Below are 26,712 nucleotides of genomic sequence, written 5' to 3'. Positions count from 1 at the left end.
ATCTGGAAACAGAATATCTGCTCACCACTCCTTACCCTTTTCACGCTTTTTGAGGCTTCCAGGGCATCATAGACTGTTTTTTATTAACTATTTTATTGTCAGTTTTCATGCTTCACTCATATATTTGTTTCACCACAGTACGTAGAATTACTTAGATTAAAAGATACTACCAAAATAAAAAAATATCCAAATTATTTGGATATATTTTGAATAAGTAGAACCAGTCATCTCAAACTGAGCTTCAGTGGAGTAGTATTATTGTACTCTTTGTATCTGTTGTAGTTTCAATAGCCAAAAGTAAGAGGCGTTACTTTCAGACCAACCTACACAGCTATCCTTTCAGTGAGCCTCAGTTCTCTTATACACTGAAAGGACACTAGATCTTGTTGGGGTAGGAAAAAGGGGTAAAATGTCAGAAGGTGGCAGATGAAATCTGGGCTGTGTGAGGTACTAGGTTATGCAGTACCATAGCAAGTGAGATAGGGCTCGGGTCTGCAGATGTATTATGTACAGTGTGAGGGAATACAGAGCAGGGCATGGAATAAGGGAGAGAAAAATTGGGGTGCAAATATCTATATGCACATGCAGTCCAAAATACACCTGAAAGCTGCTGTCTGCCAGTCAAACTGAACTTGGAGTTTTTTCGAAGTGTAGAAAAGTTCTTGATGGCTTGTATTGTATGGACTTAAGGCCTGCTGAGAGCTAACACATCTACTGACTGCTACACTTGCAGGTGTCTATAAAGGGCAATATAAAGGGCAAGGTCCTTTCCCACTAGAGAGTTAGCCTATGTATGGAATAAAATCAGGGGATTTGGGGGACAATACCTGTGAAAACCCAGAAAGAAAAACAACCAAAAATCTACATTAAAAAGCTTTATCTGTCAAAGTTAACTTTAATCTGGTATATCTTAACTCTTGACTAACTGGAAACCTTAGCTTTCTTAATTACTATTTCCAATGCAGATTCATTAGAAAGTCACTGCACTATTAGTGATTAGTTATAACAAGTCAAACGCTATAATACATTTCAATTTTCCTTTAGTCACATAAAGGCATGATATTAGTGCCTTAACATAAAGAAAATAGAAAGGCTACAGGGGTATAAATTGGGAAAGACAATGATTTATTTTTTCTCTCAGAGAGAAAAATAAAATAAAATAAAGAATTTTCCTAGCACAAGATAAAACAAACACTCCTTTAATTCCTAAAACGGAAAAATAAGCATCCTGAACAACAAAATAGAAAGAAATGTCTGTCTACATCTCTAAATGAAAAAGAGTAAAGAAAAGTGAAATGAGATGTGACTGCTTCTGAGCATAGGGATTTTTACTCAATACATTCATTTTCTTTAGTTGTCAGAGAAGTAAATGTTCCAGAAATACAGGAGCTGAAAAATTATCCACTTCTCTTGGTGAAACAAAACCTAGGTAGAATATGAGATCCAAAGAAGTTGTATTTTGACAGCATGGTCAAGGTCATACTGCTTTGCAGTTTCAATAGTCAAACTGGGTAGTTTTTCTTCTCTTTTACCCAACAGTCCAAATGCTTCTACAAGTTTATCTTTTAAACTTACATTTTAAACTGTTCATCACAATTGGCTGACTGTTACAGCCAAGATTACTTTCAAAAGTACCAAATTTCTGGACTATTTTGATTTATGCCACATTTCCTTTTTTTCTTCAGGTTAGTATAAACTCATGCACCTTAATGTACCTTAAAAAGGATGGGTTTGGGTTGAATTGAGTTTATTTTGCTTTGTTTTGTTCTGTTTTACAATGGGAGATTCTGGTGAAGACATTCATGAGAAGTTAACATTATAACAACTTTCTTCTTTCTTCTTTCAACAAGCCTTCTGAAAGTGAGCACTCTCAAATTGCAATAGCTTGGCATTTCATTTTAACTATTTTTTCATTTGAAATGTAGTTTATGTATTGTTTATTTAAATAACTTTGTTTGAGTTAAGAAAAAAATCAAAGCAAAAGATTTATCTTTTGTGCTTAAAGTGAACTGTTCCTGGAAATTCCATTTTGAGGAAATAAAAAAAAATAGTCATAATTTAACGGTAGTTTGTAGCTAAAACTTTCAGTTACTTTTCAAAAATGTTATGCTACTTGTTATGCTACTTTTTTTTTTTTTTTTTTTTTTGGTCAAACATGACCTATATAGATACAATTTTACCACCAAATGAATAACAAATACAGAACCAAAAAAAGTGATTTAGTTTGATATTATCAATATATACATATATATATAATTTATTTCATTTACAAGGGGCACATCCCTGTTTTAGACTTTCACTGTGATAGAACTGCACCCTTTTCATAGAAGTACTTTGGCAGTATTACATTCATCCAGCTGCTCATTATTCCTCGGCTTCCATGGGGGAAGCTGAGATCGGATGCATAGCATCCACATATACTTAGCTCTACTTTTCTAGTCTGAAAATTTCAACTCTGAGCAAAATGTATTCAAATTTTAAAGCCGCTATAGTTTGAATGTGTTTCAGATACTTATGAATCTGTTGAAGGACTGACTCTCCTTCTTTAACTGAGGTAATTGTACCTAGAGTGGAGCACTTGAAGCATTTGAGTATGAATTACTCCCATGAGCAAGGAATACAACATTTAACCTTCAGAAATTAGTACATTTCTGGTCCTACTTGTTTGCAGTGTTGAAACATAAAGATAATTCCTTTTCAGAAATAAGGAAATAAACTTGTCTGAACAGAGCTATATTGTTTTTATTGACACATCTAAATATAAAAATTCCTACCCAATTGTGACAACATTTCTCTATTTCTTTGAATTATAACTGGGAAAAGAAAACAGTTTCCCATCCAGCTTACTCTGAAACCCTCCTGAGTAGTCTCAAGAGGTTTGACTCAGTATGGAGTGATGTTGAGCTAGAGTAAAAGCTCTCATGACAATTCTCATCTTTTCCTGCACAGATGGAGTGAAAGGGCTTCCCTGAGGGCCTCTGGCAGCTAACATAATCAGATTACCTGACGGCTGCTCTAAGTTTTTGTAAAAGGCAGTTATCTCCTCCGAAGTATAATCATCCATTCTAAATTCCTCCAGTTATTCCTCCTGTTAGCCTGACCTCGGTGCCAGGGAAGGTTATGGAGCAGATCGTCTTGAGGGAGATCATGTGGCATGTGCGGGGTGACCGGGGGATCAGGCCTAGCCAGCATGGGTTCATGAAGGGCAGGTCCTGCTTGACCAACCTGATCTCCTTCTATGATCTAGTGACCCATCTGGTGGATGAGGGAAAGGCTGTTGATGTGGTCTACCTAGACTTCAGCAAAGCCTTTGACACTGTCTCCCACAGCATTCTCCTGCAGAAGCTGGCATCCAGAGGCTTGGATGGATACACTCTTGGCTGGGTAAGGAGCTGGTTGGAGGGCCGGGCACAGAGAGTGGTGGTAAATGGAGTCAAATCCAGCTGGCGACCAGTTGTGAGTGGTGTTCCCCAGGGGTCGGTGCTGGGGCCTGTCCTCTTCAATATCTTTATTGATGACCTCGATGAGGGCATCGAGTGCACCCTCAGTAAGTTTGCAGATGACACCAAATTGGCTGGAAGTGTGGATCTGCCTGGGGGTAGCGAGGCCCTACAGAGGGATCTGGACAGGCTGGAGAGCTGGGCTGAAGCCAATGGGATGAGTTTCAACAAGGCCAAATGCCGGGTCCTGCACTTCGGCCACAACAACCCCAGGCGACGCTACAGGCTTGGGGCGGTGTGGCTGGAGGACTGCATAGAGGAAATGGACCTGGGGGTATTGATTGATGCTCGGCTGAATATGAGCCGACAGTGTGCCCAGGTGGCCAAGAAGGCCAATGGCATCTTGGCTTGCATCAGAAACAGTGTTGCAAGCAGGAGCAGAGAGGTGATTGTTCCCTTGTATTCAGCACTGGTGAGGCCGCACCTCGAGTACTGTGTCCAGTTTTGGGCCCCTCACTGCAAGAAAGATATTGAGGCCCTGGAACGTGTTCAAAGGAGGGCAACAAAGCTGGTGAGGGGTCTGGAACACAGGCCATATGAGGAGAGGCTGAAGGAGCTGGGAATGTTCAGCCTGGAGAAGAGGAGGCTCAGGGGAGACCTCATTGCTCTCTATAACTTCCTGAAGGGAGGTTGTAGTGAGCTGGGGGTCGGCCTCTTCTCTCGTGTCATTAGTGATAGGACCAGGGGGAATGGCTTCAAGCTACGGCAGGGGAGATTCAGGCTGGACATTAGGAAGTATTACTTTTCAGAAAGGGTGGTCAGGCACTGGAACGGACTGCCCAGGGAGGTGGTGGAATCACCGAGCCTGGGGGTGTTCAAGGAAAGACTGGATGTTGTGTTGAGGGACATGGTTTAGTAGGAGCTATTGGGAATAGGTGAACGGTTGGACTGGGTGATCTTTTAGGTCTTTTCAAACCTTGGTGATTCTATGATTCTATGATTCTATGATTCTATTTCTTAACAAATAGTCAGTGACTATCGTTTCCACCATTTCAATGAAGTACGCTAAATATTGCAATAAACTAGGCAGCACGCCTTCTGTATATGATTACCCACTTTCTCATACTAAATATGATTTTAATTTATTTGACAACAAAAGGTGCATAGCTTTTTTCTTAATTTAGCAGCTGGGATAAAAATAAATAAATAAATAAATATAGAGCAGAAACCTATTGATCTGCCAGGATCTGCCAGGACTGTAGAACTGCAGATGTTGAAAGTCAGCACTGCGCTGAGCATTTCAGAAAGGACATGCTGATTCGTGCCAGCTGAGAACTTGGCTTGGCTCAAAAGGCTGGGTAATCAAAGATGTCAGTTGACTCTGGAAACATTCCTTAAATGGCAGGTCATGTAACCTAAGGGGGCTTAGAAGAGCTTTCATTCAATTCCCTCATCTGTATAGTCTTTTACTACCTGAGAAATAATCACTGCAGACATGCTTTTCACTTCATTTTTAGCACATCTCAAAAGGAAGGCATACATCCTCTCTCCCAAAATACTGAAGGAACAAAAAATATTCTTTTAAAAGACAAGCTAAACAAGCTGACTAAATGGTACTGATATAAAAGGTTGTTTATCTTGTATTTGTTTAATTTATATTAAATGAGTGAAAAGCAATAAATCTCAATCAACAATGCTTTAAAACTTAATTCACCACTATATTACTTCGGCTTCATTTCAATGCACTTTCACTAACTTTACAGAAGATATACATCACCATAAAAGTAGACTAAAACACGCTTTATTAACATCCTCTGTTATCTGCCATCTGTATTTTTATACTCTTACTGAATTTTCATCTATATTGTGAACTTTTGTTTTATTACGTACATAAAGAAACAGACATATGCTGTGCCCTTGTGTGGATCTTCACATGTGCTCAAGTATATATACACTATCTATGTAGACATACTGCAATGAGTTCACTGCGAGCACGGGTTCTTATCAGATAATTGCTTGAGTGTAAACTGTTTCCCCATGTCATATTTTAGCAGGCTGCTAAGGATATTTAACATGCTCTGAAGCTGCCTGTTTTCAGTTACACATTGTGACTCTATGTTGTAGGCCATTTTTTTGTACAAAATGCTTTGCATTATGTGTTGCAAATAAATATTTAATTTGCAATTCAGTTAACGGGCCTTTATTGTACAGTAAAAATAAACTGAATTTACAAGGCTCCTTTTTATGATTTGATCCATTCACAAGAAAATTTAGCTGCTATCATAATATCCCCAAAATTGCATCAACAATGCACGTAAAATTAATATATTACTAGCAATGAAATGTGGATATCTAACTGACATGAAACAAGATACATAGAGAAAAAAAAGCTATAAATTGCTATACTTCCTTGATGTCAGAAAGTATTTAAATTAATTTAGACTTTCATTAATGAATTCAAATCAGATTTACTTACTTGGTTTAGTTATATGACAATCAAATGGCTAAGGAAGGCTTTTAGTTCACAATGTGAGTAATTGAAACATAGCTACACCCACAATTTTTATGTATCTCAACTCAGAGGTATTGGATTGTGATTACTGACACCTAAAACATTCACATACACACATAACATACTACATTTTTCTTGAAAAAATAACTATAGAATCTCTAAAAAACTGAAATAGTGAAAAATGCAATATTTAACAAATAATATATTTGATCAGTCTAAAATTTTGCTTCACTGACACTACACAGCTGGGGAAGAGTAGAGGAGGACTACATTAAGTATTGCAATGAAAGTGAGGGATGCTGAAAATCTCATCCTTTCTGCCTCTACCAATCACCTGGCTTCAGTAGGCAAAATGCAAATTGAGATTGTAAGGAGTGATAGAAAGTGGCTACTGAAGTAGAAAATATTGAGGCAGGATGAAGCTTGAGAGAACACTAGCTTTTAAAACAGCAGGAACAAAACAGTAATTGTTACTTGTTTTATTTCTACCAGCCCACCAAACATTGAAATGAAGGTCCTAGACTCTACTGACCTTGACAAAATAAGTAGCCTGAAGCCTAACAGAAGCATGAAAAGAAAACGAACAACAATTCTCTATTCAAAAACATACGTTTTACACTTCTTTATACACAAAGCTTTTCTTTCCCAGAGAGAAAATCCATTCCTGTGCCATCGCTTCACCTTAGCATTTCTCATACATAAGCTCAAATGCAGAGGCTTTCCAGGCTGTCATATAGGTCAGCATACATAAGCTATTTCCTCTGCCAATCTTCAGAACAAAATCCAAAATCTGTTTTCAAATCAGCAAGCCCTATTTTATGGCCCACGAAAAATAAGAATATTATAGAATTGAATTCCTTAATCCAGTGTCAGAAAGCAACAGGCAAAAACTGCAGGCTTATGTCTTAACTGCAGACATATATTTCTCCTTTGCAGCTCAGAGAGAAAGACAGCACCACTATACCACTATGAATTTCCAGCTAATTTAAGAGGCAGACTTAAAAACAGAGCAATCTGGCTACTGAACCCTTAAGTCAAGGGCTGAATAAGAGTGGGAAAACCTGCACTGAAAATTTCCACTTGACCACTGGCTGGGAGAAAGGTTACGCTGACAACTGTTTAACATAATTTTTTACATAGTTGAATAATGTGATAACTAACAAGCAGTGACTCTGTTAGGCATTCTTAGCATCACACAGTTATGTATCATCTTTAGCTGTATCCTGAACTGATAGAACAGAAGCCAGCTAGTTTTTGGAATATATCAAAGTTTACTGGTAAGCACTGTACCTACTCTAGTTCCTACCATTCAGCCCCAAAGCTGGCTCACCTCCTGTTGGCTTTGCAAGAAGTGACCTAGTAACCAATGTAGGTAGCGACTCACTTTGTTATTTACATGCTTCCCAAGGCAACATTAGTCTTTAACATTAGTCCATTACTTAACTCTGCAGGCAGCTAATTCTTTGCAATAATTCATATTTCAGTCAGTGCTAAGAACAAATACCTTATGTTGTATCCTCCTCACTATGAAGAAAGGAAAGTTACAATCTTTACCAGGTGTGACAAATCACGTCTACCCACCGCCTACTGTTTGAGATAGTATAGTCATAGTTGCAATGACTGTTCATCTGCCCAAGAAAGGAGAGGGAGTAATAAGTCACGCTATGTTCAGATCTCACTCCAATATGGATATAGAGCATACCAAGGGCTGTATCGTGAACTATGAACAGAAATGACAGCTCTCCAGAAACCAAGGTCAGTCTGCATATAACCTAATAAATTTCAAAGTTAACTTTCATGTATTTTATCTGGCATAATCAGAATGTTAGACAGAGATTCACAAATAATTTTGACACAACTGGGAGAGTTTGTTACCTCACTTCAAGTCTGTTTAAAGTTATTGAAAATATGATTTATGTAGCTCTTTGTCACCAACTTCATAAAAAGCCTCATGGCAATGATTGTTAGAGTTCTTCAAAATGAACAAAACCTGGAAATAAGAGCTAAGTAAGAAGTTCTGTTAAAGCTGCAGGTGGTGAAATTATCTAATTTGCCCAGGCTTTATTTTAATAGGAACCTTTAAAGTTAGCCTTTGTTATTTCACAAGGTTTTTTTAAAAGGTGTTTTAATAAACACTTTTCTGTTGTTGTGAATCTTTTCATTCACCTTACATCTCATAGACATTATCAACCTTCTCTTATCTCAAAAATCTTCATTAAGTCTCACACTGATTATTTCTAGCTTGGACCTCTCTTTCCCATTTAATGTTTTTAATCGGTGTTTCCACAGAGACAGGCTTTGAGGATTATTTTTCTCCATTTTGGGTCACACCAGGGCTACTTCTGTGAAATTCAATTAGAACCTTTTAACAGTTCTCTGTAAATTTCATCACTTCAAATAAAACAAACAGTAAGATCTTGAAGGAGCTGTGTGGCTGCCAGAAGGGTTTATTAGCACTTTGTCAGACAAAAAAAAAAAAGTATTCGTTTTGGGCAGATCAATCTAATCTACTTCAAATGACAAGTCCTTGAGCTGAGTGGTATGCACCTAATATTCTGGTTTTGTTAATAAATAAATAAAAACAACAGCAGTTCATCTTAGTGTGAAGGACTATAGAATAAGCTGACTTTTAGCTGCAAAATTATTACTCAACATTTACTTTTATCTTCAACTTCACTTGGAGGCCTATCCTCAGAGTATCCACGTTGTCATCATAATATAGGCCACCAGAATAGCCATCTACTTTATGTGTACTATTAAACAATAAAAAGAAAAACAAGTTCAACCCAATGGTTATTGTATTATGTTGAAATGGAGTCCTGAACTATATTACTTAGTATGTACACACACATAGATGCACATAAAATTTTCAAAGGAAAAAACGTTCTACAGGAATAACAAATACCTTCTAAGGGAACACTGCTCTTAAACTACCAGGTTAACATGGAAGAAAATAAAAATAATAATAATAAAAAAACACCCTTCCAGTAATCCAGCATAGGAAACATAGAAAATTCCCAGGAAATTCTATCTTCTGAACTCAACATAAGTGGTAGAATTACACTGCATTTGAATCCATTCCCATTCAGCACATGGTTAATATTTCTAGCATTATTCTAAAGCATACCTTTTCCAATACAGTGTGTTTTACCATATATCCTCAGGCCCAACCATTTGAGAACCCAACACTCAATAATATCAATAGGAACTTACAGTCTATTCTGCTTAAAAGCTCAATACCTTGATGCTTCAGATTATGGTTCTGTCATGATTTGCTCACAAAAGAGGAAACCAGTAGCAGATAAAGATTAAATTGAAAAATTCTGTCTCCCAGGGCCACTCTTCTAATCATTCATCTGCACATTGTCACCTTAAAATTGTCAAATTTCTTGTTGAGTAGAAAAAAAATCCATAAAGAATAAATATGTCAACCGTGTTACTACTTTAAACTTCTAGAACTATTCTAGAGGACTCATCTGAAGCAAAAGAGTACTAATCTTTACTGGATAAGGCACCAGCGTCTCAATGATCAAACGTGTATTTTTCAGCATTCATTTTCTATTTTTGTTGAAGTAGATCCAAGTCTTTTTTTTATTATTTGCTTTCCCATGTACTTTTACTGCCAGCTGCATTAATACTGTATTAGTTTCCTAAGTACAGTGAATACAATATGAATTGTTTACATAGTCACTGTTTATATTATTACTTTTCTTCCCACACAAACATAATGCCTTCCATGGTAACCTGATGTTGATTTAATGACCTGACTGGCTGTCTTATCTTCCAAGCTGTTTAATGTATTTGTTTTAAGAATAACTGAGATCTCAAGTGACTACACAAGCAAATTAGAATCAGCACAAAAATCTACTGGTAAGAGATGATTACAGGAGTTTGAATATGAAATTAATGAACAATCTAAAGATTCAATGTCTCTCCCAAATTGTATTTTCCATAGAGCTGCTAAGTAGATGTTGTTTTTCAATTTATCCATTGATATAACTTCAACTGGAAATTTATAAAATAATCCCAAACCTCTGATGCAATCACCAAAATACATATTAAAAATGTCAGAATTTAAGCATTTCAGAAGAACTGGATAGAAAAATTGCTCTGGCATTTTAGCTGAAATAATCAAACTGACTCGCACCCTGGTGGATAGTAATAGAAATTCCTTCAGTTTCTGGACTGAGTTTTGCAGTCCTCTTAACTGTTCAGATGTGATGTCACCACCAACTTTCACCAACTTTCAGATACAGAAATCTTTACATCTCTCAGTGTTCCAGCAAGAATTCTTCACAATGTTTTGCAGGCAGCACTCCATACACTCTTCAGATGTGTGTATTCATGACCACATGACAATATTTTGCTTCCCTAATGAGGTTGCTATTCACCCACGTAATGGTAATTTTCAGTGTTCTAGACAATTAGGTATATATGCTTTGTGAGTTAAGGAGGAATTCTAACAGTGACATACCAGTCATATTAAAATATAATAAATAAATAAATAAATAAACAATAAAAATATAAATATAATAAAATATAATAATATAACCTCATGGTACATGGTAATTATCCTATCTGTATACACCTGGAATTTCACTGTAAGCATGTTTCTAACTTCTCTGTATTACACAAATCGAGGAGAGTTCTTTTGAGGTTTTATTTATTTATTTTTCCATTGTGTAGTTAAAAAGTCCTTGTCTTGCAAATGGAGTCATAGACAGCTAAAATATTGGTATTTTATTGTAATTTGTTATATCTGTTTTGCCATATACTGCTCAACACCTAGAAGTTCATGTCTCCCACTTAAGGCAATTTTTCCTTGTTGACCAGATTAGTTTGGTCAACAAAAAATAACTGTCTGAGTAAGACACTGCTGAGTAAGACACTGAGTAAGACACATGGTCAATGCTATGACTATTTCACATAAACATTCACAGCAAAAAACAAAAACAAAAACAAAAACATTTAGACAATTGAAATACAGAGCCAGGTATTGTTCAAAGTTAGTCACGTTACTACCAAACCAGCTGGCTCTATACTGGCTAGATCTGGAGGCCCACCTGCAGGAGAAACAGTCACCATATTGTTATGTCGAAGTTGTTTTGAAAAGATTTAAGAGACTGAAAGGCAGACACAGGATTGTCAAAAGAGGTATGAAATGAGTGTGCGTGAATTCAAAATGAGTGTACATTATTAACACTTATTCATTCTTGGGCAGGTTTTCTTGGGTAATCTTCCAGTGAGCATTATGTCAATAGTATCAAAGTGTCATGAGTTGGAATTTTAATGGTGAGAACATAAGGAAAAGCACAAAATAAGAAATGGAAACAACACAAAAATTTTAAGACAAAGCAAAACTTTTATGTGATATTATTGTAGAATTATTTATTTATAATTCTTATTAGCAAGTCTGAGCCACCTAGTATTTAGTCAGTCCAAATTTTCAATGCATTAAATCCATGCATGTATAGAGAGCTTGAAATATTTTAATGACAGAAAATATTTTACACCCATTTTTACATAAAATAAGTGACAATGAAGAGCAAAAGATTTTCCATACTGTCTCCAACACATTCAACTACAAAAGAATGCAGAAATCCATAATCTAGCTTTGGATTCTGGACCACTAATGGCAGGTTAGTCCTACCTACCAGTCAAGCAACCAAGACCTGCTCACTTATTTCCCACCTATGACAGGACAAGTGAGAAAAGAAGAACCTCAACACTGGGAAAACTTGTGGGTTGAAGTTAATCACCATCAAAGGAAAAAAAAATCTTGGGAAATTTAACTTTATTTTAAAAAAATCATAACGGCAGAACTGCTGGCCATCCCTCTTTTAATGCAGCCCTGGATATGATTGGCCTTCTGGACTGCAAGACCACACTGCTGGCCCATGTCCAACTTTTTGTCTACCAGGACCCTCAAGTCTTTCTCTGTAGGACTGCTCTCAACGAGTTCTTCTCCCCATCTGCACACAACCCAAGGATTACCCTACTGAAGTGCAATGCCTGGTAATTGCCCTTGTGCCAGGTATTGCACTCATTAGCTTCATGTAGACCCACTTTTCAAGCATTTCCAGATCTCTTCTTTCTGTTGTATCAACTGCGCCTCTCAGGTTCATGTCATCAACAAACTGGCTGAGAGTGTACTCAGCAATATAATATAATTACTAATTGAGTGTTTGGAAAGCATATTTCTTCCCCCTTTCACAGGCTCAGCTTCACTCCACACCTTCCTCCTTGTGCATCTCTTCTTGTCTTTCATCACCACAGGCTACATGCAGTCACTTCTGTGAGGTGACAGGCACTACAGGAGCTAGGAGTCAAGGCATAGTTGTTTACACCAGCCTCTCTTTTCTTTTCCAGTTCTTCCAGTGTTTCTTCCTTTCTCACTGGCTTACTCTTCTCTGCTGTTCTGACGTGAGTTGCAGTCCCTTCAGGGAAGCACCTGCTTCTGAGGGTTATCCACATGCTCCCAATCCTTCTGGGAGTTTTTCTTTACCTGTGTCAGCATGGAACACATGCTTTTCTGGCCTTGTTACTCCTTTTTAATCCTCTGTTCTTACATGGGGCACTATTAGAACTTTGCATCTTTCATTACATGAAAATAAGGATATATATCACTTTTTCAGGCACTCAGTTAAATGCATTCTTATATTGAATTAGAATATGGTAGTAATCTAGTGGTTTTCAGTACTGCAGAGTCTAAGTCATTGCTCCAACTGGAGATCTGAAAGCAAGCAATTGTTGCAGAAGTATCAGGAAAAATTCTAGCTAAATCTGCAGGCTTTTCTTGCAGCAACAACACTGGCTGCAAGTAGGATTTTCTACCTTTTTTTTGTTTTCTTTTTCCCATCTAAGATTTTCCTTTGGGGTAGATACTGTTGTAATACCTACATCAGGCAGTGACTTCAGTCCTCAGGTACCGTGATTGAGTTCTGCACACGTTATACAAGCAAATAGAAATGTTCTCTCTTTCATACATGCATGCTGGTACTATTATAAAATGCACTCAGCCCACTGCATGGTTTGATCCTGTGCACAGCTAGAATTTATGCAAAATAGCCTGTTTAATATAGCTGGAAATATATTTCAGGCCTATCTTTTATTTCTTTGCTCTCTAAAAATTATACTTGGGAAATATGTATTTTATATATATATATAAATATATATATATATATATATAAAGCAATATGCATATAACTATATATGTATATAACAAAACACGGCATATAACTATATATGTATATAACAAAACACTTCCATTACAGTTTAGTTACAGAAATGTGTATTTCTATGAAGTACATCCTGATTCTACTTAACTATTGACTCTCCACAAAAACCTTAGCTCTTTTCACAGAGACATGCCAATTGACATAAACTTGAGGAAAGAATGAGATAGTATTTCTGTGCATAAAGAAAAAAAATAATCACATTTGACTCATTTCATCATAGCATATTTGGAACTTTATGATAATTTCTTTCTTTCTTCCCCTTTTCTATGTTAATATTAAAATCCTCACTCTTAAATTAAAATTGTGAATTATGTATACATGGGGTTGTTTTATCCCATTTCCATTAAATAAACCAATACTAAACAATCACCACCAAAATTTATACCAGGCACACAGTCCTCAGACAGAAGTTAGATGGACACTTCTGAACCAATAAGAGACTTCAGACAGTCTTTTTGTGCAGAGCCAAAATCTCTGTCAGTTGGCCATTAATTCCAGTCAGATGTTGAATAGAAACTTCACAAGCCGTTCTTCCCATTACTGCCATGATGTTTACACCTCAACTCAAAAAAGAATCTCTAAAGTTTATCTATACTTGCTTTTAAAGTGAGAAAGTACTAAAACTGCTCAATTTTAGAGTAAGTAGAGCATAAAAACTATTACTCCACAATTTAAAATCTTTAAAATAAAAACAGTAGCAGTTGTTCTTCAGGTAGACCTTCTATGATTAGTTAAATACTCATTATCTTGTCTTAGTTGAAATCACTATAAAGGAACAACTCTGTCTATCGCTTGAATGAAGCCATTCTTGGAGGAGAATCACTGCATGTTCAATAGCATTATATATACAGAGGAGATTACCTAGCTGCAAAATACATAATTAAATAACATACAGTACAGCTACACAAGCTGGAATCTATCCAGGACAATAATGACTAGTATATTCTCTTGCAAAGAGTACCTTTGTTTCTTTAATGACCCAAAGTTGCTTTGTCCTTGGTTCTATCTCTTAAGGTGTTATTTTAGAATCCTGAAACATGATATCCCACTGTAGTGAAAAGCTAAAGGAAAACGAAAAGGGCCAAATGTCACTGGTATGCATTGTTTAGCTTAAACAAACCCCAAAAGCTCAAGAAACATGTATTTTTAATGAGAAACAAGAGTTTGTGGCCAGCTGCTTCACACTGTTAGAAACACGTTAGCTCCAGCGAGATGTACAAATGGGGACTATAAACACAGTACATAGAAAATAAGGACTGCGTGGATAATCATACTTATTAAAATAAATGGCACTGAGAAGTGCCAAGTTCATATACTGACTGACAATTCAGAGCAAAACACACTGTTTTTCTTTGCTATCTCAGTAAGAAATTAGATGTAACATGGGTGCAATGGCAAGTGAACCCTCTTACGATGTATGTTGAATTTGAATTGAAATATTGAGTGGAAACATGGTACTGCATATTAACATGATGGCCTCTCTTTTGAGCTCTTTTATACCAATAAACTGTACACACAAAAGGATCATGCACTGGACTTACTTTCAAAACACAGCATAAGTGAATATTTTTTCATCTTTTCTGAAGGCTATTATGAAAAACACAGAAGTGAAGAGAAAAAAACTATGCTTATCACAACCCACAGAACACTTTCTTATTCCCTACTAATGGCAGGGAGTTAGCCAGAGCTGATGGACTTCCAGCAGATATGTCAAAATTTTCACACCTGTAATTGAAGAGATCTATTGAAAAAAAAAACATTTGTATAACATTAAATATTTAAAATTTCTCTGGCATCAAAACTGAGGAAAAAAACGAGAACTTTATCCATGATTTTTCCTTAGCAATTTGCTCTGCTGAGTTTTTTTTTTAATTTTATCTATGTCCATAATAAACAGGAAAAAAAAAAAAATAGAAAAAGAAAAAAAAAAAATAAAGAGAGGTCAAATTCTCTGTCTAAGCTATTTTTTCATAGAGGTGCATCAATGCAAATTAGACAAAATCACTTTTCCTCATTATAATTGGGCTGAAATGAGGTGGAAGGAACAGAAAGACAATTAACATTAAGGGTTTTTCCTTTCTTTTCTTCTGTTCTTTTCTTTCTTTTTTTTTTTTTTTTTTTTTTTTTTTTTTTTTTTTTCTTTTTTTTTTTTTTTTTAATCTCCAGGAATTCGGAATGGGTTTATTGCCTGATGGTAGAAGGCTGTCAGTGCTGCCAGGCAAAATTATTCTGAGACCTTCAAGGGGCTTTGTTTATCGCATTTTTCAATTAACCTCTGCATTTTCACTTCATCATAATGCCTGTGCCAATTCACACCAAAGAACAAACAAAAATCCCCATTTTTCTGTCATTATTTCTTTGCCTCATAAAATCAAGCAGCTTCTATTTTGTCCCTTTTTCATGGGGAGGTAATAGATGTGCATTTCAGATCATAGGAATGAACCATGAGTGGCAAAGGTTTTAATATAAATTGCATTTCTACATTAATTTTTTTTATTTTCCTTTCTGCTTATGAAGTAAGAAAAATGCATTGTGTCTTATAAGTTTTAAAGTTCAATATGAAGGACTTGAAGTAGATATCCAAGGTTCAATAATGCAGTCAGAAAGAGAAATTCATAATTTCATGACTTTAAACATCTTTGTATGTTAAGAGAAGCAATAAAAGCCTAAGAATTCCACCACTAGATTCACAGCAACCATAATGTTAAGCAGTGTTAGTTAAGAAACCTTATATATAAGATATTACTGAAATCTCCAAGCTAATACTCAGATATTTTTAACTACGCAGAATAAATATCCTCTTGTTGACCACATACTCTTCTCCACTTGTACACTCCCAAATTGCTGCTGACCATCTGGAATCTAGAACAGAAAGGAATGTCACTGAATGCCTGAACTTGAACAGTTTACATATGTATGAATATATATGTACCAAGTAAGCTGAAACAAGCACTTTTTGTTTAAACTTGGATTCCCAGCCTTCAAAAGTGATAGGCAAATATGTTACAAATTTACAGGTATTTTTACACACTTGTGAAGTACCAGGGACTGCACTGGGCAGTGGTCAAATGAAATGTTTGATGGCCAGTTGCTTGCATGGAAGATAAGTCCCCCCCTGCTCCCTTTCGAGTCAGTGGAGAGTAATGGGCACTTTCAAGGTTTGATTCATTTCACTTCTTTTAGACAGCTTCTTTAGGGTGAGAAGAATTGCACTTTAGATTCTATTCACTATATTGACTAGATCTCCACTAGCTGTGAATGGAGCCCAGGGCACAAGCACTTCTGATGAATCCCATCCATTTTGTTTTTCCCATCATCTCCTCCAGGTATTTCAACAAGCAGATCACTGACTAAACTTAGGAAGTCAGTGATTTTTAAACAGCCAGTGAGACTGATGAAAGAAGTATTTCAGAGAAAGAGAACTGAGTTACGGATGTACAGTAGGATTTGGGGAACCACGTTGAATTTCAGTACACTGATTTTTTGATGCTTACTAAAAATTCCTTGTTCAATGTTAATCTCTATTTTTTTTTCAAGTCACAGCCACATGAATTCTCAGCTATTCAATAATAATAAATCATTTAAAAAACAATGGACTTTTCATTGGATGATTAGGCAAGTTATGAAGTCTGAACTAAGCGTGACTGATACTGTGAATGCCTGTTGTTCCTTGTTTGATGTGGGTATCTGCTGCAGATCTAAAGAAATCTCAAAGAAGTTATATCAAACTGAGCATCTGGGGGCTTGGACCGGTATTAACGAATCAATTCAGGTACATTTAAATTGTTTCTAGAAGTAGGACGTACCTTCCTTTGCTGTACAGATTTTAAAGAACCTTGCTAACATTAGCATTTAGGCAGCAGGGCACTCAATTTCTGGCTTGGAATTATAACAGTGAAGAAAATTTGGTGAAGGAATATATTCTAGGCAATAATAGTATGCAGTGTAAGTGTATTTTTCACTAGGCAAGTTGGCTTGCTGACAGTCAAGGCTCACTAATTTGGGTGCCGTCTTAAATTAAAGTAAATAATTCATTTTGAGAATCAAAATATCTCTGAATCACTCTGCCTACTAGCTTTATTTGAAAATCCAGTGTGTGGTGTATTTACATACTTTTCGTATCTTAAGCATCTGCATAAAGCTAGATGACCATCACATTCCAAGAACCACAGCTTTAAATTTTCACAATAAATAGCTCCAAGTTAGAGCTGTGATTTGGAGGATTCACTATTGCATCTTATCGTGTCTTTTTTTTTTTTAGGTGACTAGAAATCTATCTCTTGCCTATGATCATGTTTGTCTTTACCAAAGAACAGTCAAATATTTTCATGTGCCAACTTTGCATTTCTCCAGTGAAAACTTTGATAAGTGAGATAGGTTTATTACCAGCATATTCTTGGCATAGAATAAGCTGCATCTGTTTTACCTGCTCATTACAGTGTTGTCCACTCCTAACAGGTCAACAACACAGTTTCCACAAAATGAAAATTTGTTTCAGAAGGGAGCACTGACATCTAGCATATCCTGCATCTCTATATTCATTGAAGTGAGCATAGCATGATGAAATACTTAAGTCCTCAAAAAAACTGAATAGCAAAAGTAAAATTCAAAAATTTTATGCCAAGAGCACCAGTAAATAAGGTAGAAGTTCCTTCAATCACACAGACAAATGCACCAGATTTCATCCCTAGAAACACTGAGATGAGAGATTTCTCCTAGCAGCACTTGTATTCATATTTTTCTTAAAAATCTAAGTTTAAAGTGCTTAAAGACAAAGTTATCAGGTAGTGGAAAAAGATCTATAATCTTTATTTTGTAGAGTATACCAATTTGATTGGAAGACTTAATAACAAAGCTACCACCTGTGGACTGCTGATTAAACAAAAGACCAGAGACAGGACAATGGAAAAATCTCCTACAAAACAAGAACTTTACATCAAAGTTGAGAAACTTAAATGAGTGGATTCACTCAGGTATCTCAGAATTACCATCACAAAGGAGGGAGGGTCAGAAGCAGAAATCAAAAGTATATTTGTGATAGCAGCACTTGGAAAATTCAACACACAAGAATATCTCAAGTGAATCAAAGGTAAAACTCAGAATAATTATGTACACTACAGGCCTGAACATGAGTGAAAAATGGACTCCAGAAGTATAACAAAAATGGCAAATTTAGGCCTACAAACCCATCAAAAATGAAAGTATTAAAAGGAAAAAAAAAAAAAAAAAAAAAAAAAAAAACCACTAACCAATAAAAAGACTCTCAATGGCTATTTGAAGAGAAGTTGGAAAAAAGAAGAAGGATTGTATTTGGATAAGGAAATTAGAAGCAATTAGACAGTTTCTTCAAACAATTAAATACTAAAGATACTGCATGATGGCACAAACCACCGATACTACTTACCTAGTATGTATATTCTGTCCGCTTGTCAGAGGAGAACCTGTTTTATTCATAAGGTTTGGTTACATGATGCAGCCTATGGGTCCTATGTAATTCAGAGTGAGCTCTCAGGCACAAACTGGACTGTAGAATGAGCTTCATATATGCACATGTACAGTGGAGTACACAATTTGTGCAGGGACAGTAAGTCCAACAGTAGCAGTTACTAATGAATCTAATACATATGTGCAGATAAGCTCCACTGAGCAATCAGTATAATGAGACAGAGAGGTAACAGTGTTTTCAGGTTGCACTTCAAGTCAGACAACCTTTACTAATTAAATGCATTATGATATTTTTAATCCATACAAGAGAGGTCCAGTATGTTCTCACTGAAGGCCCTTCTGTTTTTGGTTTTGCCTTATGCTTGTTTGTTTTGTTTTTATTTTTGTTTTACCACGCTGCTGAAAGCAGCATTTGGCAAAGGGACTAAAACTTATGCCAATGGTTTCCCAGACTGCTTCTGCTCTGCATTCCTGTGCTCTGATAAAGAATACTCTGAGTCTGCATAAAGTATTAAAAGAAAAACTCTTTCTGACAGCATTTACTACACAAATAACTTGGGTAAGCTGTTTATGCCCTCACAGATTCCTGTCATAGGTAATGCCAGTGATTAACTAAGAAGATCCCTTGGTGCTTTGGAAGCAGGTCTGACTGCATAATAGGAAAACATTCAAACCTATGTCATGGATATTGATTCTGTCAATTCAGAACAAGATTTCTCAGCTTCAAAGAATTCCCCATTGCCAGAGCGCTTCCACTTTCTCCAGAAAATTGAGTATCTCATCATTCACTCCTCTCAACAGTGATCAGTCCCTTTGAGCCTGGCTTGTGCTGCCATGTTTATCCGAAGAACATTTAACATCATGTTGCAGATGAATAATGAAATGAACCTTCAGTCTATTAAGTTCCCTTTAACATTCAACATGCATCCCCTTCTGAGCAGTGTAAAACCTCTGCAATATAGAGTAAAAGTTTCTATAGAGAGAGTAAAAGGTCTGAGACCCCACAATAAGTTATCACACATTTTCTCATTATCACCTCACAAGAAATCCACCTGAAATTCACTCATTCCATGATGGAAGAAGATCACAGGACTACAGCTGCCATCACATAAAAACCACAAAAGGAAAATACATCTTTAAGTAATCAAGAAAATAAGTGGTTCAAAACAAAGGCTATATTTCCAATTGCTAAAAGGATACAATTCTAAAGCCAGGGAATTTTTGTGCAAAATACTAATGAATTTCCCTTAGAAAAATCATCATCAACAAAGTTGAAAAGCGTATGTTCAGTTTCAGTGAAATCTGAACGTACAAAGTACAATCTTGATCATTCTTCATCATATCTAATACTTCTCCGGAAAAGTAAACATGAAGGCATTGGCTAAACAAGCAACTATTTATATGCACAAAGGCTGATTTAAAATCCCAAATCCTTTCTGAGTCATGAAAAAGACAAACTGTTATTCTGACCTACCCTGAACAGAACAATTTCAGAGATGACTGATGTAAACATTCTCAAGAGTTACTAGCATCAACATTGGACCTGTTCAGTTACTGAGGAATCCTGCGCCGTAGGAAAGCTTACTATATTGCCTAATCCATAAAAGTTCACTGATGTATCCCACAATTGAATATCTGAAAATCACATAGTGCAACTGATAGTATGTACCTGCATTTTTTTCATTTCATAGAAGGAAAAGCAACATTTTTTTTTAGGGACAGACAACAAAAAGAAAACAGACCAACACGAAGTTAGAAAAACTAGCACTATATGCTCTCAAAGGGCCTTGAGCAACTGATGTTTTTGATAATATTAGAGGAGTCGGGTGTCAAGGCTCTGTAGGACTAGTGCTAGGTTCTGTTTTACTCCAAGCAAAAAAAACAGTAAGGCTCAAACACCTGTATATATAAGAATACAATAGCATAAAAATAGATGTTATCTTCTTAAAAAAACAAACAAACAAACAAACAGTGAGGTATGTCTATAACTGCAGATCAAAGAGATTTACATACCTTCATGAGAAAAGCATATACCATAGATCAACATCTGATCCAAAGGAGAAGTCTTTTTTAGGTTTCTTTGATTCTGAGAAGAGATTTCCATTAAAGATCAGCCTGACAAATCATATTCTACAAATTATAGAATCAGCTATTTTGTCAAAGAAAGTTCAAGACAGCCAACTATGTCATTGGTTCCTGGAACAAGGAAAATGTTGACATATGTAGAGGATTATCCCAAATACTCCGCAAATGGGAGCCTGTGAGAGGCAGATTATCTTTACTTCTTTAGAGAAATACTTGAGTCCTTTTTTTATGCCTTTTGACAGAGGAGGAAAAGCACAGAGCAATACAGGAAGCCAGTTTTCAGCAAGAGTTGGTCTGCGTAAAGCATCCTTCGCCACCCAGCCTACAAATGTTTTGACACAATATCTAGTTAATTTTGTTATGAGTTTTACTATAGGAGGAAGTAGAATAATAATTGGAGGTAATGTTAGATTAGATTATAATCCCTTGTTTCAGATAACCAAAACAAGCCATTATCTGACGTGAGGCATAAAATAGCAAGTACAATGTTGGTTTATATTACATGAACCCATAGGAAAGACTGGGAAATACAGATTTTCTCCTTATGCCTTCATCAGACACCACACCACTAATGAGGGAGTCAATTATATAAATGTCATCATTTGCTGGTGTTGTTCTAAAGATGATGAGAATAAAAACATATAAAAAATAGCAAGTAAGCATTTATATATAAGTTAACTACGTCCGAGAATACAACAGAAGTCTCTTATACAGTTTGGGAGCAATTACCCTAGTAGGATGGAAAAGAAGACAATAAAAAGACCAAACAGCTTCCCAAAGAACAGTTGAAAATATTATTTTTGTCGCACAAAAGATTCAGAAAGATTATTCACAGCTGAGGTAAGAAAATATTTTGTTACAAATGAGCTGAATGAAATCTGAGATTTTAAGCAAGAAGTTAACAACTGGAGCAATATCCAATTACTACATATTTTCAATTTACTCTGTTTCTGAAACTATCTTTTCATGTTTTTATCAGCTTTGTTACATATATCTTTCTCATCTCTGTTGTTCTGGGGCAAGTAAAACTGTGGAATCATTCATGTCAAAGGTGTACTAACTCCCTTACAGGATCACCGATCTAAAGGAACAGTAAAGTTGGGAAAGACCACTAAGATTGCCTCATCCAACTGTTAACCCATTCCTCCACGCTCATTAACTGTGTTCTTCAGTGCCACAATTACTTTTTTCTTGGAAACCTTCCAGAACAGTGACTCCACCACCACTCCAGCTAACCTGCTCTAAAGCCTCCTCACTTACTGAGAAGAAGTTTTTCCTAGTAACCAACTTGAATCTCCCTGGCACAATTTAAAGCTGTTATCTCTCATGGCATTACTGTTGCCTGGGACAACATGCCTGCCTTCTCAGTCAGTCTCCCCACCAAAATGCTTCCTTCCTAAACCACATTAGCAGTGACTACATACTACTGCCAGAGTGGTTAGGATCTGCTTCACCCTTGTGCTCAGTTGACAACTCCTCAATATAACAAATCACAACATTCCCAATTCTTTCACTGAGCTGCTAGTAATTAAAAATTGGCAATAGAATTATTAAAAACGATCTCAGGTAGAGCTCCTTTTTTCTCCTCTCCAAGCATAGAACTGTTGCCTCAAACATCTCAAAATGTAATTCTGCTAGCAATATACCATAGGAATGACCAAAGAGTATAAAAAAAGTTAGTAACACCACTGTCAGAAAGTGCTAGATGGAGAGGTAGCCATGCGATAAATTCTCTTTTTTTTTTTTTCCAGAACTGCTGGTTTGTTCCCTAATTCTGTGGTGCTGAGGAATGGGAAACACATAACACTTTGTACCAGTTCAATTAGTTCAGCTGATCAGAAGCTGTCAACCTTCCATATTCTCTACAACTTGTTGACATATTTTGTATATGATCTTTTATTGCACCTCAGCTCCTACAGAAAAGTTCATAGGAAAGCATTACATTTATTATTATTATAATTACAGTTAGTCCAAGAATAATCTGTAACTGAAGTTATAATTATGAACTTTCTGAGCGTGACTTTTGAAGAAAAGTTATAGAAGTCAAAGCCATTCTACAAACTGACAAAAGCAAAATCACACATGGTTTAGACAGTATTTTAATACATGGTACTTCAATGAAATCCTTAGTCATGTGCAGGACATCTGTACACAAAGGTAACAGAAAACCCTTTCCCTGTATTTGTCAAGGAAGATGTTTATTGGCACCAAGAAATAAGCGCTACATGACATTTCTTGAAGAAAAAAAAAAAGCTGCTACAAGGAAAGAAAAAAAAATACTTTTGATTAGAGCAATTTAATCCTAATCCCCTCTCTCTGATCTTGGCAGAGGACTTTTAGCAAGTAACTATATTTAAATAACTACCTAGAATTGGTTGCTCAAGGCATGAAGGGTAAGCAGACAGAAACAAAGAATGCAGAAAAGTGTTGCAGCTGTTTCATAGAATTCCATCTTTATAATTGAAAAGATTATTTTTTTCTGTTGTGTATGTGTGTGTGTGTGTGTGTGGTGTAAAAGTAACCTTCAACTGACTTACTTGTTTTTTCTTTCTAACAATAACAAATATCAAGGGAGAGACATTTTCAGGATGAAATTAAGCATTTCTGACAGTTTACAGTATGCAGCATAATACTGCGTATAGAAAGACTCTTTTCTCTATAAAGTTTGAGTGGATTTAACAAAACCTGAAAAAACTTCAGATTTCTTGTCTAAGCAGTAATTTGTTGAAAGTGCCAACCTCCTTCCCAGTCTGCAAAAAATGGGAATTGCGTGTGTTGAGAAGGAACTTTACACATAGCTGTAGTACCTCTAATATTACATTCCTCTTATAATACTTGGTGTTTTCCAGATATAAAAACTACCACAAGTAATTTAATCTTGAGAACCTCAAGTGTTAGTAAATCCCCAAGGTTTAAGTAAACATTTTTAGACACATTTTAAAGAGCCAAAAAGTACAAAACACGTCTTTATGTTATTATGAAATGCTATTATATTGAGCATGTAAACTTTAGCATGAGAGAATTTTACTATAGGTTTTGAACTGAGAGGGTGCTAGGAAGTTATTGTCATTTTGTTTTAGTTCTTAAAAAATCTTTGTCTGCAAAACAATTTCAAAACGTACAAAAATAGAAATCAAAACATACAAAATAGAATGATAAGTGTCAGAAGCATCTAATATTTGGGGACAATTATACCAATTATACCATGGACTTCTGTTAATAATAGATTGCATAAAGACTAGCAGGAAGTAAAAAGAAGCTGTTTCTTTAATGGAAAATACTTTTCTAAGATTGTAAAAAGGAAGCTTGTGAAAGAGTGAAAAAAATACTGCATAAATTAATTTTCAATTTTTAGAAATACAATGTTTATTTATTATCTCACTTATCTACACAATAAGTAAGTTGTATTGACATATGTATTCCCTGATTATAACCTTTCAAGTAAAATTTTCACTGTATCACTGAGATGAGAAAGTGCCTCTGTACATGTTGGGAATCAAGAGTTTAAATTCAGGGAAGAGCAAACTGTTCTAAAGTCACACAAGACGCTGGCAGAAAAAAAAAAAAGAAAAAAAAAAAGTAATAATAATAATAATTTTAAAAAATGTTAGCTTAGTTATTAATGAAACAGGAAAGTTATTTTAAAAACTATTTCAAAAAATTGGGTTTCTTGACTAAAAGAAATATCTTTAAATAGTAAGTCCCTAAGTTTTGATCATTCTTCAAGTTCTCTTCAATTGTATCTTTCTTCTATGTTTTCTCAGCCTTCCTGAACACTATGTATTTGATCTCTTTTACTATTAGATTATGGCCTGGTCTATGTGCAATTCATCATTTTCCTTTTCTTACACACTTATGTAAATGTTTAAGAAGATGTTAATAACACAAACCCCTTCATAAAAGATTCCATTGTAATTTTTTCATCTGAACATTTGCATAGTCCTTGGGCCATATTTCTTACATTTGCATTGTAAATTCATAGCTCTCTCTGTCATAGGCATTCCATTTTGTACAGTTTTGTATCCTTTGTCCTGATTGCATTAGAAAAATTCAATATCCAATTATAAAGCATTTCTTCAATTCAGAAATAGGCAGTGTTCTCAAATTTCCAATGCAGCATATGTAAAACCTTGGACATAGAAGAAGATCGAAATTCTTTAATTCTCTGTGTTTTGAAGTAGGATCAATAGAATACATGAGAGTAGGGTAATATCAGCTGAGAAAAAAACAGTCACCCTTTTATCCCATGGAGCTGATCATTAAAAGCAAGAGCAAAATGTTGTTCAGAAGAAAAAATCATTCAGTGGTGTGGGCAAAATACAAAATTTGAAATATTTTCAGTGTTATCAGCACTTTCCCATTCTTACTGTTCAGGTGTAGAAGTTGAAAGCTACTCCATTCACGGTGCTCATAAGTTATTTACATGCCTTTTACATCATCAGTAAGACTTCCAGTAGGTAGCTAAACGAAGTCAAAGAAACATGGTCAGCAAGTGCATGACAAATAAGCACCATTCCAGGGAAATAGCGCACTCTTCCTGAGATAAGCAATTACCAAGATCTTACACTGTTAAATGTGAATATTCTGCTTGATCAATCATCACCGCAGGGAAATGATTTGATTTGTGTTACACATGATATAATTTCTAGGTCCTACAGACACAATAGAGAGGGTCTAATGTTACTAGTAACAGATGAATAAGCTGATATCTAAAGGAGGGGCTATGAAAAATAAAAATGCTGAGTAATTGTGAATAAAAAGCAGCCAGCTGCTTTGCCTGTCTGCATCATTTAAGTGCATACAATGGATTTCAATCTATTATAGTTATAATAAAATATTGTCTCTCTACAGTTAAAAAGGACACTCAGAAATATTTCTCCCTTTTTTTCACCTTCTTCTGCCATGTGACATAGCTAATGTAGGAGAAAAATAAATTCCAGAAACCAAAGTCATGCTTTGTAGTCTATTAAAGCCCAGCTGTCGGACAGAGTTAAGAAAATGATTGTGCTGTTTGTGCCATTTCTAATTAATAATAACTAAGGATTAATAAGCAATTTGGAAAAAGAATGTACCAGGTAAGGATTTATAGGCAGATGAAAGTCATTTTATTGTAAATAATCATGGATAAAATTAAATGGGAGTTAAGACATTCTGTGGTGCAGTAAATAAGGTTTAACACATTTTTCAAGCTTTGCTTCTCTTGGAAGCATATTAATGGAGGTGGAGGTACTGAAAAGTTGCCATTTCACTTGTGACAAATAGAGAGCTAGTTCAGAGACAACTACGGTATTTAGCAGTCCTGGTTTTTTCTCTAAAACATGTAAGCTGATCTTCTAGAAGCACGTTTTTCTATTTTGTGTTATGTTTGTGATAGGTCTCACAGCAGTTGAAAGTGCACAGTTAAGATAGAAATAGCATAGGTGTCTCCAAGGACCCCCAGGGAACATTTTCAGGAACTAAATGTTCTTGGAAACTCTTGACCTACTGAAGAAATTAAATTTGCAGTGATTCGGTCTTCTGCAATAAATGAAGGAAAGAGCAACCCTTCATTTATATTCTGAAGCAGTTCAATTTCTGGACAAGGATAAAAATGTTCAGGCTATCTGTCACAGTCATCTTGATCAGAAACCATCCTGCTCCACAGGTCTTCTACAAGCTGATGATTTTCATATCTGTACTGTAAACATGGGTCCAAACTCTTTTAAGTCCTAAGCTGCCTGTCTGCATGGTTTACTTACAGCATGTCTTCATCCCAAAGAGGGAGGATTCAAGTAAGCTCAGTGACTTAGCATTAATCAAATCCTGTGTTGGACAAACCACACATGGGTGGGACCAGTGGTAGTTCAGCTCATCTTATGTGCCAAAATTAAACTCACTCAACGTAAAAGGTTCTTGGGAGGAAATGGGCCAGCACCTGTTCCAAGATGCTGTCCTGGTGGATTTAGAAACCCAGCCCTCCTTCATGCAGGTCCGGGAGATCTAGGGGACTGCT

Source organism: Centrocercus urophasianus, unplaced genomic scaffold, assembly GCF_019232065.1.
Source record: "Centrocercus urophasianus isolate 14NV4802_14NV808 unplaced genomic scaffold, USGS_Curo_1.0 seq_16, whole genome shotgun sequence".
NCBI lineage: Eukaryota > Metazoa > Chordata > Aves > Galliformes > Phasianidae > Centrocercus > Centrocercus urophasianus.
This window is presented reverse-complemented; position numbering follows the sequence as displayed.